The sequence below is a fragment of the Harmonia axyridis genome, chromosome X (genome assembly GCF_914767665.1).
Source record: "Harmonia axyridis chromosome X, icHarAxyr1.1, whole genome shotgun sequence".
NCBI classification, from domain to species: domain Eukaryota; kingdom Metazoa; phylum Arthropoda; class Insecta; order Coleoptera; family Coccinellidae; genus Harmonia; species Harmonia axyridis.
Window position 1 is genome coordinate 32,358,328 of NC_059508.1, and position 7,500 is coordinate 32,365,827.

The following is a 7,500-nucleotide window of genomic DNA, read 5'->3' on the forward strand; positions in this document are numbered from 1 at the left end:
GTCAGCATGAGACTCAAGCTATATATACATCATCATCATCTCGGACAAAACACCGATCAAAAATGAGAAAGTTTCTAGAAACAATCCCTCGCCAAGGCGTCCATATATAATACGAACCCCCGGCTATCAACTAATTTCTTATACACATTCCATCTCGACCCTTCGCTATACATGTGAATATAACGACACGGTGATTCGAGATTCAACAATATTTGTCGCTCGGAACGAATTGAGTGGTTGCAAATTTTTTGTGAACATAACCCGCAACGGGCAGAGGATCACGATTTTAAGGTTGGTCGCTTAAAGGCCATTCGACTACAAAGAGACGAAGCGGACCGCGACCTCGCTGCATGAGGTTGACGAAAGCGACCCAAGATGCGAAAGCCGAAACCAACACACCTTGCCAGTACCCAAACGCCGAGGTCGGATTCGGGTCTACCACTTACCAACTGAATATCATCCTAAAAAGAACTCCAAACAGTCTAGGACAGGACCCATTCTCCACCCCTTCTATATATGTCAGGAGAACCCCGGATTCCCCTCCAGACACGATTTAGCAAACTTTTCCCGATCGATCCGACCCACCGAGGCCGTTTCGACCGTTCGCCGCGCCTACTAGAGCTGATTTCTTCGGACTCCGATCAGAAAATCCGCCGATGCATGTCGTTAACACCTAGTCCGCCTCGTCCGATCGATCGAGGCCGTTTCGACCGTTCGCCGCGCCTACTAGAGCTGATTTCTTCGGACTCCGATCAGAAAATCCGCCGATGCATGTCGTTAACACCTAGTCCGCCTCGTCCGATCGATCTAGGCCGTCTCGAACCACCCATCGCGCATCGAAAGTCGCATCTCTCGAACTCCGATCCGGAAATCGGCCGATGCATCACGTTAACTATTTCTTATATATCTAATATAATATACATGGAGACGGTAAGAATTCTTTTAATCGAAGATATACATATACTTCTCATCAATATCCAAAAGCTTATCGAAAAATAAATTACTCAACTTTTACGTGAAGAATCGTTCACCCAAACCTTATCCCCTATATATGTCAGGAGAACCCAAGGTTCCCCTCCAGACACGATTTAGCAAACTTTTCCCGATCGATCCGACCCACCGAGGCCGTCTCGACCGTCCGCTGCGCCTACTAGGGCCGATTTCTTCGGACTCCGATCAGAAAATATACCGATGCATGTCGTTAACACCTAGTCCGCCTCGTCCGATCTATCTAAACAGTCTCGACGCACCCAACACTCTTTCAAAGTCGGATTACTCGGACTCAATCTGAAAATGGACCGATGCATGACGTCAACACTTAGCCCGCCTCGTCTGATCTATCTAAGCCATCTCGACCCACCCAACACGCCTTCCAAGTCGGATCACTCGGACTTCGATCTGAAAATCTCCGGACTCATTTTTATGAATATCCCCAGTCAGTAAGAACGTTATTTCGCCAATATATACCAACAATAAACCATATTCCAATAGCTGAACCAAAAATATAATTCCCGATCCAAACGTTCTGCATCGCCCAACGCGACCACCTTCCCTATATATGTCAGGAGAGCACAGGGTTCCCCTCCAGACAACACTTACGCTCTATCCCCGACTCTCGGTCGATCGATAGGCCAGGTCAGCGGTGTCTGTTTCGGCCGAAGCTCGGACTTTGGTCAAAATGTTCCGATACAAAATTTGAACCAAGATAGATACAGATATGATTCCTTCTTAAATATACGTTGATTATCGAACAGAATATGGTAAATATTTTGCGATGACCGAGGATTTCATGAATTTTTTTTTTTTTTCGAAAAAATTTTCTATTATCGGAATTTCCTCAAATTTCATTTGGTTGCCTCCTAATGCTTATTAAAAATGATAACCAACAATCAGAATCATTATTTATCATTTATTTCAATTTTTATAATGAAAAACGTTCACGTCCTTTCGCGCCTCTCGATCGTCGTTTACGTGATGCATCGGTCAGCCCTAGTTTACGTGGTGCATCGGTAAGATCGAGTTCACGTTCTGCATCGGTCTGCCCGAGTTTACGTGGTGCATCGGTAAGATCGAGATTACGTGGTGCATCGGTAAGATCGAGTTCACGTTCTGCATCGGTCTGCCTGAGTTTACGTGGTGCATCGGTATGATCGAGTTTACGTTCTGCATCGGTGTGATCTAGTTTACGTTGTGCATCGGTAAGATCGAGATTACGTGAAGCATCGGTATGATCGAGTTTACGTTCTGCATCGGTCTGGACTCTGAGATATATTTTCGACGTGAAAATGTTCCGATACAACTTTTGAACCAGGATAGTTAGAGAGATGATTTTTTCTGGGATGTACGTTGATTGGGGAATGGATTGTGGAAAATAACTTGCCATGACCGAGGTGTTCTCGAATTTTTTTTTTTTTTCGAAAAATATTTTCTGATTTTGGATTTCACTCAAATTTGATTTCGTTGCCTTCTAATGTGTTCTAAAAGAGTAAATCAGTAATCAGAATCGAAAAATATTTTTCGGATTTTTTTTTTTTTGAAAAAAAATTTTCTGATTTTGGAATTTCCTCAAATTTGATTTGGTTGCCTTCTAATGTGTTTTTAAAGCGTAAATCAGTAATCAGAATCAATATTCATTGTCGACTTTAATTTTTATAAGGAAAAATGTTCACGTCCTTAAACGCCTCCCCATCATTAGCCCGAGTCCAAGTCGATGTCAGTCCCGAGCGGACGGTGTCAGATACTACCTATCGCCCCGGTCTGGACTTGGCGAGGTATTTCGACGTGAAATGTTCCGATACAACTTTTGAACCAGGATAGTTAGAGAGATGATTTCTTCTATGTTGTACGTTGATTGTGGAATGGATTGTGGGAAATAACTTGCCATGACCCAGGTGTTCTTGAATTTTTTTTTTTTTCGAAAAAAATTTTCTGATCTTGAAATTTCCTCAAATCTGATTGCGTTGCCTTCTAATGTGTACTAAAAGAGTAAATCAGTAATCAGAATCAATATTCATTGTCGACTTTAATTTTTATAAGGAAAAATGTTCACGTCCTTAAACGCCTCTCCATCGTTACCCCGACTCCAAGACGATGTTAGACCGGAGCGGACGGTGTCAAATGCGACCGATCTCCCCGGTCTGGACTTAGCGAGATATTCCGACGTGAAATGTTCCGATACAAAAATTTAACTGTGATAGTTAGAGAGATGGTTCCTTTTGTGATGTACGTTGATTGTGTAATAGAATATGGAAATAAACTTGAGATGACCGAGGTCTTCTGGGATTTTTTTTTTTTTTCGAAAAATATTTTTCGATTTCGGAAATCCCTCAAATTTCATTGAGATATGTCCTAATGTGTTCTTAAAACTTAAATCAACAATCAGAATTAATATCCAAAAGTTATTTCATTTTTTATAAGGAAAAACGTTCACGTCCTTTCCGCTCCCAAAAAGTGAGATATCATAGAAAATATCGCTATATTTGTTGTTTACGGCCATACCACGCTGAAATTGCCAGTTCTCGTCAGAACACTGAAGCCAAGCAGCGTCGGGCGCGGTTAGTACTTGGATGGGTGACCGCTTGGGAACACCGCGTGCTGTAAGCTTTTTTTTTACGTTCTGCATCGGTCTGCCGAGATAACGTGGTGCATCGGTATGATCGAGTTTACGTTCTGCATCGGTAAGATCGAGATTACGTGGTGCATCGGTAAGATTGAGATTACGTGGTGCATCGGTAAGATCGAGTTTACGTGGTGCATCGGTAAGATCCAATTCACGTTCTGCATCGGTAAGATCCAGTTCACGTGGTGCATCGGTAAGATCGAGATTACGTGGTGCATCGGTAAGATCGAGTTTACGTGGTGCATCGGTAAGATCCAATTCACGTTCTGCATCGGTAAGATCCAGTTCACGTGGTGCATCGGTAAGATTGAGATTACGTGGTGCATCGGTAAGATCGAGTTTACGTGGTGCATCGGTAAGATCCAATTCACGTTCTGCATCGGTAAGATCCAGTTCACGTGGTGCATCGGTAAGATTGAGATTACGTGGTGCATCGGTAAGATCGAGTTTACGTGGTGCATCGGTAAGATCCAATTCACGTTCTGCATCGGTAAGATCCAGTTCACGTGGTGCATCGGTAAGATCGAGATTACGTGGTGCATCGGTAAGATCGAGTTTACGTGGTGCATCGGTAAGATCCAATTCACGTTCTGCATCGGTAAGATCCAGTTCACGTGGTGCATCGGTAAGATTGAGATTACGTGGTGCATCGGTAAGATCCAGTTCACGTGGTGCATCGGTAAGATGGAGATTACGTGGTGCATCGGTAAGATCGAGATTACGTGGTGCATCGGTAAGATCTACTTTACGTTCTGCATCGGTCTGCCCTTGTTTACGTGGTGCATCGGTAAGATCGAGATTACGTGAAGCATCGGTATGATCGAGTTTACGTTCTGCATCGGTCTGCCCGATATTACGTGGTGCATCGGTCTGCCCTAGTTTACGTGGTGCATCGGTTTGGACTTAGAGATATATTTTCGACGTGAAAATGTTCCGATACAACTTTTGAACCAGGATAGTTAGAGAGATGATTTTTTCTGGGATGTACGTGGATCGGGGAATGGATTGTGGGAAATAACTTGCCATGACCGAGGTGTCCTCGAATTTTTTTTTTTTTCGAAAAAAATTTTCTGATTGTGGAATTTTCTCAAATTTGATTTGGTTGCCTCCTAATGTGTTCTAAAAGAGTAAATCAGTAATCGGAATCGAAAAATATTTTTCGGATTTTTTTTTTTTTCGAAAAAAATTTTCTGATCGTGGAATTTCCTCAAATTCGATTTGGTTGCCTTCTAATGTGTTTTTAAAGCGTAAATCAGTAATCAGAATCAATATTCATTGTCGACTTTAATTTTTATAAGGAAAAATGTTCACGTCCTTAAACGCCTCCCCATCATCAGCCCGAGTCCAAGTCGATGTCAGTCCCGAGCGGACGGTGTCAGATACTACCTATCGCCGAGGTCTGGACTTGGCGAGATATTACGACGTGAAATGTTCCGATACAACTTTTGAACCAGGATAGTTAGAGAGATGATTTCTTCTATGTTGTACGTTGATTGTGGAATGAAATACGGAAAATAACTCGCCATGACCGAGGTGATTACGATTTTTTTTTTTTTTCGAAAAAAATTTTCTGATCGTGGAATTTTCTCAAATTTGATTTGGTTGCCTCCTTATATGTTCTAGTAGCGATAATCAACAATCAGAATCAAAATCCATGGTCGGGTTTGATTTTTATAAGGAAAAATGTTCACGTCCTTTTTTACAACCCCGACTCATTGACGATGTTAGAACCGAGCCGGCGGTGTCAGATACGACCGATCGCCCCGGTCCCGATCGTCATTTACGTTGTGCATCGGTCTGCCCGAGATTACGTGGTGCATCGGTATGATCGAGTTTACGTGGTGCATCGGTAAGATCCAATTCACGTTCTGCATCGGTAAGATCCAATTCACGTTCTGCATCGGTAAGATCCAGTTCACGTGGTGCATCGGTAAGATGGAGATTACGTGGTGCATCGGTAAGATCGAGATTACGTGGTGCATCGGTAAGATGTACTTTACGTTCTGCATCGGTCTGCCCTTGTTTACGTGGTGCATCGGTAAGATCGAGATTACGTGAAGCATCGGTATGATCGAGTTTACGTTCTGCATCGGTCTGCCCGATATTACGTGGTGCATCGGTCTGCCCTAGTTTACGTGGTGCATCGGTTTGGACTTAGAGATATATTTTCGACGTGAAAATGTTCCGATACAACTTTTGAACCAGGATAGTTAGAGAGATGATTTTTTCTGGGATGTACGTGGATCGGGGAATGGATTGTGGGAAATAACTTGCCATGACCGAGGTGTCCTCGAATTTTTTTTTTTTTCGAAAAAAATTTTCTGATTGTGGAATTTTCTCAAATTTGATTTGGTTGCCTCCTAATGTGTTCTAAAAGAGTAAATCAGTAATCGGAATCGAAAAATATTTTTCGGATTTTTTTTTTTTTCGAAAAAAATTTTCTGATCGTGGAATTTCCTCAAATTCGATTTGGTTGCCTTCTAATGTGTTTTTAAAGCGTAAATCAGTAATCAGAATCAATATTCATTGTCGACTTTAATTTTTATAAGGAAAAATGTTCACGTCCTTAAACGCCTCCCCATCATCAGCCCGAGTCCAAGTCGATGTCAGTCCCGAGCGGACGGTGTCAGATACTACCTATCGCCGAGGTCTGGACTTGGCGAGATATTACGACGTGAAATGTTCCGATACAACTTTTGAACCAGGATAGTTAGAGAGATGATTTCTTCTATGTTGTACGTTGATTGTGGAATGAAATACGGAAAATAACTCGCCATGACCGAGGTGATTACGATTTTTTTTTTTTTTCGAAAAAAATTTTCTGATCGTGGAATTTTCTCAAATTTGATTTGGTTGCCTCCTTATATGTTCTAGTAGCGATAATCAACAATCAGAATCAAAATCCATGGTCGGGTTTGATTTTTATAAGGAAAAATGTTCACGTCCTTTTTTACAACCCCGACTCATTGACGATGTTAGAACCGAGCCGGCGGTGTCAGATACGACCGATCGCCCCGGTCCCGATCGTCATTTACGTTGTGCATCGGTCTGCCCGAGATTACGTGGTGCATCGGTATGATCGAGTTTACGTGGTGCATCGGTAAGATCCAATTCACGTTCTGCATCGGTAAGATCCAATTCACGTTCTGCATCGGTAAGATCCAGTTCACGTGGTGCATCGGTAAGATGGAGATTACGTGGTGCATCGGTAAGATCGAGATTACGTGGTGCATCGGTAAGATCTACTTTACGTTCTGCATCGGTCTGCCCTTGTTTACGTGGTGCATCGGTAAGATCGAGATTACGTGAAGCATCGGTATGATCGAGTTTACGTTCTGCATCGGTCTGCCCGATATTACGTGGTGCATCGGTCTGCCCTAGTTTACGTGGTGCATCGGTTTGGACTTAGAGATATATTTTCGACGTGAAAATGTTCCGATACAACTTTTGAACCAGGATAGTTAGAGAGATGATTTTTTCTGGGATGTACGTGGATCGGGGAATGGATTGTGGGAAATAACTTGCCATGACCGAGGTGTCCTCGAATTTTTTTTTTTTTCGAAAAAAATTTTCTGATTGTGGAATTTTCTCAAATTTGATTTGGTTGCCTCCTAATGTGTTCTAAAAGAGTAAATCAGTAATCGGAATCGAAAAATATTTTTCGGATTTTTTTTTTTTTCGAAAAAAATTTTCTGATCGTGGAATTTCCTCAAATTCGATTTGGTTGCCTTCTAATGTGTTTTTAAAGCGTAAATCAGTAATCAGAATCAATATTCATTGTCGACTTTAATTTTTATAAGGAAAAATGTTCACGTCCTTAAACGCCTCCCCATCATCAGCCCGAGTCCAAGTCGATGTCAGTCCCGAGCGGACGGTGTCAG

At 42.3% G+C, this 7,500-nt stretch overlaps 1 non-coding gene across 1 annotated transcript; it reads left to right on the forward strand.

The window, feature by feature from the left end:
- The first annotated feature begins 3,484 nt into the window (after positions 1 to 3,484).
- On the forward strand, positions 3,485 to 3,603 carry LOC123687392. Its single transcript, XR_006749120.1, has one exon. It is a non-coding gene; the product is annotated as a 5S ribosomal RNA (ribosomal RNA).
- Positions 3,604 to 7,500: the final 3,897 nt, after the last annotated feature.